We start from the raw sequence: 9,499 nt of genomic DNA, 5'->3' as shown, positions 1-9,499 counted from the left end.
AACCTTTATTATTGTTGCCCTCTAGTGGGAAACATAATAGGATTAAATTTTATTGAAGCCTCCCAGCATTACCCAACCAGCCTCCCTTCTCCTCGTCTCTCCTCTCTTCCTCTTATTGCAGTGTCATTACGTCTTCTGTCCTCTGTGGGTGGGGTGGGTGTATGGTTGGTTTTGGGATGGGAAGGAACGGGTGTATGGGTGTAGTTGTGATAAAGATAAGATTATTCGTGAAGATAGGAGGGGTTCTATCTTCACGAAGTTGTTCAGTCTGTCTGAGCAGTGAGCACCTGCCTAGCATCTATCTGAGGGCTACCTCATTGAATGGTGGTATGCTGCTATGTGTATTCTTTTACTGTGATATATTGTGTATATTCCACTATCGAAACTAGAGGTGTGGCCGATTAATTAGAGCCGATTTCAAGTTCTCATAACAATCGGAAATCTGTATTTTTGGACACCGACTTGGCCTTTATTTAATCTTTATTTAACTTGGCAAGTCAGTTAAGAACACATTATTATTTTCAATGACAGTCTAGGAACGGTGGGTTAACTGCCTTGTTCTTTGGCAGAACGACAGATTTTTACCTTGTCAGCACCTCAGGGATTCAATCTTGCAACCTTACAGTTAACGAGTCCAACGCTCTAAACACCTGCCTCTCATTGCACTCCACGAGGAGCCTGCCTGTTACGCAAATGCAGTAAGCCAAGGTAAGTTGCTAGCTAGCATTAAACTTATCTTATAAAAAACAATCAATCAATCATAATCACTAGTTAACTACACATGGTCGATGATATTACTAGTTTATCTAGCGTGTCCTGCGTTGCATATAATAGATGTGGTGCGTATTCACAAAAAGGGACTGTCCTTGCTCCAATGTGTACCTAACCATAAACATCAATGCCTTTCTGAAAATCAATACACAGAAGTATATACTTTTAAACCTGCATATTTAGCTAAAAGAAATCCAGGTTAGCAGGCAATATTAACCAGGTGAAATTGTGTTCATTGCATGCAGAGTCAGGGTGTATGCAACAGTTTGGGCTGCCTAATTTGCCAGTATTTTACGTAATTATGAAATAACATTGAAGGTTGTGCAGTGTAAACAGGAATATTTAGACTTATGGATGCCACCCGTTAGTTAAAATACGGAACGGTTCCGTATTTCACTGAAAGAATAAACGTCTTATTTTCGAGATGATAGTTTCCGGATTGGACCATATTAAGGACCTTAGGCTTGTATTTCTGTGTGTTATTATGTTATAATTAAGTCTATGATTTGATAGAGCAGTCTGACTGAGTGATGGTAGGCATCAGCAGGCTCGATAGCATTCATTCAAACAGCACTTTTGTGTGTTTTGCCAGCAGCTCTTTGCTGTGCTTCAAGCATTGCGCTGTTTATGACTTCAAGCCCATCAACTCCCGAGATTAGGCTGGTGTAACTGATGTGAAATGGCTAGCTAGTTAGCGGGGTGCGCGCTAATAGCGTTTCAAATGTCACTCGCTCTGAGACTTGGAGTAGTTATTCCCCTTGCTCTGCATGGGTAACGCTGCTTCGAGGATGGCTGTTGTGGCTGTTCCTGGTTCGAGCCCAGGTAGGGGCGAGGAGAGGGACGGAAGCTATACTGTTACACTGGCAATACTAAAGTGCCTATAAGAACATCCTGTAGTCAAAGGTTAATGAAATACAAATGGTATAGAGAGAAATAGTCATATAATTCCTATAATCTAAAACTTCTTACCAGGGAATATTGAAGACTCATGTTAAAAGGAACCACCAGCTTTCATATGTTCTCATGTTCTGATTAAGGAACTTAAACATTAGCTTTCTTACATGGCACATATTGCACTTTTACTTTCTTCTCCCAACACTTTGTTTTTGCATTATTTCAACCAAATTCAACATGTTTCATTATTTATTTCAGGCTAAATTGATTTTATTGATATATTATATTAAGTTAAAAAAAGTGTTCATTCAGTATTGTTGTAATTATCATTATTACAAATAAATAAAACAAATCGTCCGATTAATCGGTATCGGCTTTTTTTTGGTCATCCAATAATCTGTATCGGTATCGGTGTTGAAAAATCATAATCGGTCAACCTCTAATCTAATGAGGGCTAATCAAAAGAGACCATTTGTCATGTTTTGTCATTGATTATCATGTCTTGTCCCTGTGCTTCCCCTTCTATTCGTTTCCCTCTGCTGGTCTTATTAGGTTCTTTCCCTCTTTCTATCCCTCTCTCTCCCCCTCCCTCTCTCACTCTCTCGCTCTCTCTTCTCTCTATCGTTCCGTTCCTGCTCCCAGCTGTTCCTATTCCCCTAATCAATCATTTAGTCTTCCCACACCTGTTCCCGATCCTTTTCCCTGATTAGAGTCCCTATTTCTCTCCTTGTTTTCCGTTCCTGCCCTGTCGGATCCTTGGCTATATTCACCGTGCTGTGTCTATGTATTGCCCTGTCGTGTCGTGTTTCCCTCAGATGCTGCGTGGTGAGCAGGTGTCTGAGTCTGCTAGGTTCAAGTGCCTTCCCGAGGCAACCTGCAGTTCTTGATCAAGTCTCCAGTCTGTTCTCGTCTTTACGAGTAGTATTATGCCTTTTGTTTTGTAAAGTATCTTTACTGGATTAAAAACTCTGTTTTCGCCAAGTCGCTTTTGGGTCCTCATTCACCTGCATAACAGAAGGATCCGACCAAGGAATGGACCCAGCGACTACAGATGCTCGTAACACTGCCGTCGAGATCCAAGGAGCCATGCTCGGCAGACACGAGCAGGAATTGTCTGCTGCTCGCCATGCCGTGGAGAACCTGGCCGCTCAGGTTTCCGACCTCTCTGGACAGTTCCAGAGTCTTCGTCTCGTGCCACCTGTTACTTCCTGGCCTGCCGAGCCTCCGGAACCTAGGGTTAATAACCCACCTTGCTACTCCGGGCAGCCCACGGAGTGCCGCTCCTTTCTCACCCAGTGTGATATTGTGTTCTCTCTCCAACCCAACACATACTCTAGCGAGAGAGCTCGGGTTGCTTACGTCATTTCACTCCTTACTGGCCGGGCTCGAGAGTGGGGCACAGCTATCTGGGAGGCAAGGGCTGATTGTTCTAACAATTACCAGAACTTTAAAGAGGAGATGATTCGGGTTTTTGACCGTTCAGTTTTTGGTAGGGAGGCTTCTAGGGCCCTGGCTTCCCTATGCCAAGGTGATCGATCCATAACGGATTACTCTATAGAGTTTCGCACTCTTGCTGCCTCTAGTGACTGGAACGAGCCGGCGCTGCTCGCTCGTTTTCTGGAGGGACTCCACGCAGTGGTCAAAGATGAGATTCTCTCTCGGGAGGTTCCTTCCAGTGTGGACTCTTTGATTGCTCTCGCCATCCGCATAGAACGACGGGTAGATCTTCGTCACCAAGCTCGTGGAAGAGAGCTCGCGTCAACGGTGTTTCCCTGCTCCGCATCGCAACCATCTCCCTCCTCTGGCTCAGAGACTGAGCCCATGCAGCTGGGAGGTATTCGCATCTCGACCAAGGAGAGGGAACGGAGGATCACCAACCGCCTGTGCCTCTATTGCGGATTTGATGGACATTTTGTCAATTCATGTCCAGTAAAGGCCAGAGCTCATCAGTAAGCGGAGGGCTACTGGTGAGCGCTACTACTCAGGTCTCTTCATCTAGATCATGTACTACTATGTCGGTCCATCTACGCTGGACCGGTTCGGGTGCTACATGCAGTGCCTTGATTGACTCTGGGGCTGAGGGTTGTTTCATGGACGAAGCATGGGCTCGGAAACATGACATTCCTTTCAGACAGTTAGACAAGCCTACGCCCATGTTTGCCTTAGATGGTAGTCATCTTCCCAGTATCAGATTTGAGACACTACCTTTAACTCTCACAGTATCTGGTAACCACAGTGAGACTATTTCTTTTTCGTTCACCTTTTACACCTGTTGTTTTGGGTCATCCCTGGCTAGTATGTCATAATCCTTCTATTAATTGGTCTAGTAATTCTATCCTATCCTGGAACGTTTCTTGTCATGTGAAGTGTTTAATGTTTGCCATCCCTCCCATTTCTTCTGTCCCCACTTCTCAGGAGGAACCTGGCGATTTGACAGGAGTGCCGGAGGAATATCATGATCTGCGCACGGTCTTCAGTCGGTCCCGAGCCAACTCCCTTCCTCCTCACCGGTCGTATGATTGTAGTATTGATCTCCTTCCGGGGACCACTCCTCCTCGGGGTAGACTATACTCTCTGTCGGCTCCCGAACGTAAGGCTCTCAAGGATTATTTATCTGTGTCTCTTGACGCCGGTACCATAGTGCCTTCTTCCTCTCCGGCCGGGGCGGGGTTCTTTTTTGTTAAGAAGAAGGACGGTACTCTGCGCCCCTGCGTGGATTATCGAGGGCTGAATGACATAACGGTTAAGAATCGTTATCCGCTTCCCCTTATGTCATCAGCCTTTGAGATTCTGCAGGGAGCCAGGTGCTTTACTAAGTTGGACCTTCGTAACGCTTACCATCTCGTGCGCATCAGAGAGGGGGACGAGTGGAAGACGGCGTTTAACACTCCGTTAGGGCATTTTGAGTACCGGGTTCTGCCGTTTGGTCTCGCCAATGCGCCAGCTGTTTTTCAGGCATTAGTTAATGATGTTCTGAGAGACATGCTGAACATCTTTGTTTTTGTCTATCTTGACGATATCCTGATTTTTTCACCGTCACTCGAGATTCATGTTCAGCACGTTCGACGTGTTCTACAGCGCCTTTTAGAGAATTGTCTCTACGTAAAGGCTGAGAAGTGCTCTTTTCATGTCTCCTCCGTTACTTTTCTCGGTTCCGTTATTTCCGCTGAAGGCATTCAGATGGATTCCGCTAAGGTCCAAGCTGTCAGTGATTGGCCCGTTCCAAGGTCACGTGTCGAGTTGCAGCGCTTTTTAGGTTTCGCTAATTTCTATCGGCGTTTCATTCGTAATTTCGGTCAAGTTGCTGCCCCTCTCACAGCTCTTACTTCTGTCAAGACGTGTTTTAAGTGGTCCGGTTCCGCCCAGGGAGCTTTTGATCTTCTAAAAGAACGTTTTACGTCCGCTCCTATCCTCGTTACTCCTGACGTCACTAGACAATTCATTGTCGAGGTTGATGCTTCAGAGGTAGGCGTGGGAGCCATTCTATCCCAGCGCTTCCAGTCTGACGATAAGGTTCATCCTTGCGCTTATTTTTCTCATCGCCTGTCGCCATCTGAGCGCAACTATGATGTGGGTAACCGTGAACTGCTCGCCATCCGCTTAGCCCTAGGCGAATGGCGACAGTGGTTGGAGGGGGCGACCGTTCCTTTTGTCGTTTGGACAGACCATAAGAACCTTGAGTACATCCGTTCTGCCAAACGACTTAATGCCCGTCAAGCTCGTTGGGCGTTGTTTTTCGCTCGTTTCGAGTTTGTGATTTCTTACCGTCCGGGTAGCAAAAACACCAAGCCTGATGCCTTATCCCGTCTGTTTAGTTCTTCTGTGGCTTCTACTGATCCCGAGGGGATTCTTCCTTATGGGCGTGTTGTCGGGTTGACAGTCTGGGGAATTGAAAGACAGGTTAAGCAAGCACTCACGCACACTGCGTCGCCGCGCGCTTGTCCTAGTAACCTCCTTTTCGTTCCTGTTTCCACTCGTCTGGCTGTTCTTCAGTGGGCTCACTCTGCCAAGTTAGCTGGTCATCCCGGTGTTCGAGGCACTCTTGCGTCTATTCGCCAGCGCTTTTGGTGGCCGACTCAGGAGCGTGACACGCGCCGTTTCGTGGCTGCTTGTTCGGACTGCGCGCAGACTAAGTCGGGTAACTCTCCTCCTGCCGGTCATCTCAGACTGCTCCCCATTCCTTCTCGACCATGGTCTCACATCGCCCTAGACTTCATTACCGGTCTGCCTTTGTCTGCGGGGAAGACTGTGATTCTTACGGTTGTCGATAGGTTCTCTAAGGCGGCACATTTCATTCCCCTCGCTAAACTTCCTTCCGCTAAGGAGACGGCACAAATCATTATCGAGAATGTGTTCAGAATTCATGGCCTCCCGTTAGACGCCGTTTCAGACAGAGGCCCGCAATTCACGTCACAGTTTTGGAGGGAGTTCTGTCGTTTGATTGGTGCGTCCGTCAGTCTCTCTTCCGGGTTTCATCCCCAGTCTAACGGTCAAGCAGAGAGGGCCAATCAGACGATTGGTCGCATACTACGCAGCCTTTCTTTCAGAAACCCTGCGTCTTGGGCAGAACAGCTCCCCTGGGCAGAATACGCTCACAACTCGCTTCCTTCGTCTGCTACCGGGTTATCTCCGTTTCAGAGTAGTCTGGGTTACCAGCCTCCTCTGTTCTCATCCCAGCTTGCCGAGTCCAGCGTTCCCTCCGCTCAAGCGTTTGTCCAACGTTGTGAGCGCACCTGGAGGAGGGTGAGGTCTGCACTTTGCCGTTACAGGGCACAGACTGTGAGAGCCGCCAATAAACGCAGGATTAAGAGTCCAAGGTATTGTTGCGGCCAGAGAGTGTGGCTTTCCACTCGCAACCTTCCTCTTACGACAGCTTCTCGTAAGTTGACTCCGCGGTTCATTGGTCCGTTCCGTGTCTCCCAGGTCGTCAATCCTGTCGCTGTGCGAACATCTTCGTCGCGTCCATCCTGTCTTCCATGTCTCCTGTGTCAAGCCCTTTCTTCGCACCCCCGTTCGTCTTCCCTCCCCCCTCCCGTCCTTGTCGAGAGCGCACCTATTTACAAGGTACGTAAGATCATGGACATGCGTTCTCGGGACGGGGTCACCAATACTTAGTGGATTGGGAGGGTTACGGTCCTGAGGAGAGGAGTTGGGTTCCGTCTCGGGACGTGCTGGACCGTTCGCTTATTGATGATTTCCTCCGTTGCCGCCAGGGTTCCTCCTCGAGTGCGCCAGGAGGCGCTCGGTGAGTGGGGGGTACTGTCATGTTTTGTCATTGATTATCATGTCTTGTCCCTGTGCTTCCCCTTCTATTCGTTTCCCTCTGCTGGTCTTATTAGGTTCTTTCCCTCTTTCTATCCCTCTCTCTCCCCTCCCTCTCTCACTCTCTCGCTCTCTCTTCTCTCTATCGTTCCGTTCCTGCTCCCAGCTGTTCCTATTCCCCTAATCAATCATTTAGTCTTCCCACACCTGTTCCCGATCCTTTTCCCTGATTAGAGTCCCTATTTCTCTCCTTGTTTTCCGTTCCTGCCCTGTCGGATCCTTGTCTATATTCACCGTGCTGTGTCTATGTATTGCCCTGTCGTGTCGTGTTTCCCTCAGATGCTGCGTGGTGAGCAGGTGTCTGAGTCTGCTAGGTTCAAGTGCCTTCCCGAGGCAACCTGCAGTTCTTGATCAAGTCTCCAGTCTGTTCTCGTCTTTACGAGTAGTATTATGCCTTTTGTTTTGTAAAGTATCTTTACTGGATTAAAAACTCTGTTTTCGCCAAGTCGCTTTTGGGTCCTCATTCACCTGCATAACACCATTTTCATACAGATGCAAGTCATAAAGATATTTCATTTGTTCTTCATTATAGGTATCACTATCGATGGTACCAATCCCAACAATAGCCAACTGCACTGTTCACTTTACCAAAACAAGCAACTGCTACAGAGCCTTCCTTCAAAAGTTATATATGCCAGTGCCAAAAATACTACGTGATGATAAACTGCAGGCAGCCCTAAACTATACATGGCCGTAGGACAGATTGAGTCAGATTCTGGAACAATCTCAACCCTCTCCCTTTCCAGCCCACTCCCTTACATAACCACGGGCCATTACAGGGGTGTGGTGTGCACAGCAAGAGTCATTAACGTGGTCCGAGGCAACATAACAGCAAGTCTCTCAGTATGTTCTGAATGAGGATAACTATAGCCACTGTGTGATTGAGTTCATTAGAACTATGGGGAGAGCTGGCATCTAACAGAGAGACTGGCCCTAATCATAAGTCATAGAATGATAGAGCCATGGACATATTGACTGAGGGAAATGGATATCAAGCCATCACTACTCAGTCCACACTAGTCTGAACTGAAGATGCAAGAAGAAGCACAAATTAACTTCTCACTGATGACACATTCAGAAGCTACGAGTAATTCACTTATAGTAAACAAAGGATAAATAAATCTTGCAAAGAACCAGAATAATAAAAAGAGAGCCATCTGTCTCAAACAGGGAACAACTGATAAATATATATTAATTGTGATATACAATTAATATACAGACATAACGAAACCATGGCTTTGTATAACTGTGGATCAGTTTAATCCTGTTTTCCAGAGAGTTAGAAAGTAACTCAAGCCTCCATACAGTGTATGCATGTCTAATAACCACAGGCATGATGTCATCAGGCACTGTCGCCTGGCTGGGTCTGTTTGGGGCGAATCACATCTGCAAGCCATTTCACTAATTTGCCCACCAAAATATAGCTCTGACAGAGCTCTCCTGCTGTTGCTGCTGCAGCAGCTAGGTTCCTTTCCAAGTTAAACACACCCCACAACCACCGTATTAGAACAATGGACTTGTCTTTGGCCCCCGAACACCAAGCAAGCATATTCAAAAATCCCCACTGGCGAGCTGGTTTTCATTTCTACAACATCTAATGCATATCTTGAATACTGAATCGTGAGGGCTCCATTATGACTTGGCTGCATTTGTGTGGAAAATGGGGAACATATACGATTTTGAGGCCTGGGGTGCTCTCAGTTTGCTACAGTTTGTCAGCCTGATGGCAAAGATTTTTTTAAATGCAGGAGGACGGGGAAAATAGCAAATGCAAGGCTTGGTGTTTGTGTGCCAGCCGGCAACCTCCGGGGCAAATAACTCCATCGTAACACTTTAATCCTGTGTTTATTTTTTCCCGTGGGATACATTGGTCAAACAGTGGAAAGTTAAAAAGGCCACTGTGCTCTGGATGGTCTAAGGATAGCAGGCCCTGGCCCTTCCTCAAAAGCAATCTTTGGTGATGATCTCTGTAGAATGCAATGGGAAGAAGTGACTTGTTTGATCTACATTTTTTTTTTTGCAGTTATGGGGTGTGGGGTCGTTGTCTGAGAATCCGACCCTCAGAGTTGGTCAGTGGCCAACTTGCTACAGTCGGTAATTTACCCTTGGTACAGCCTGGGGGAATGGCTATGAGTGGTCCTATTATGAGCGATCCTGGATAATGTGGTTCTCTTGTTTCCTAAATTCTTTGTTTTCCATGTCATTTCAGAAAGCCATGACACACACCATCTCATATTGTTCTGAAATCGTTTCAGTAGTTAGAAACAGGTAAGATTGGCATTCCAGAAACATTTTGTTGAAATATAATTAGATCTTTAAGAAATTAAGTTAATTGATTGCACCCAAATTGGCTATTATAATTTATATGATTCAGATATTAAGTTAATATTAGTACCCAACATCTGATTTGGACCAACCTTCTTCCTACCAATGAGTCAGAACTGAGGAATCCCCCAAAAATTGTCAAAAGCCACTCACAGACACTCCACGCCAATCCAACCCCAGCAACCAG

The sequence above is a fragment of the Oncorhynchus gorbuscha genome, linkage group LG22 (genome assembly GCF_021184085.1).
Source record: "Oncorhynchus gorbuscha isolate QuinsamMale2020 ecotype Even-year linkage group LG22, OgorEven_v1.0, whole genome shotgun sequence".
Lineage (NCBI taxonomy): Eukaryota > Metazoa > Chordata > Actinopteri > Salmoniformes > Salmonidae > Oncorhynchus > Oncorhynchus gorbuscha.
This window is presented reverse-complemented; position numbering follows the sequence as displayed.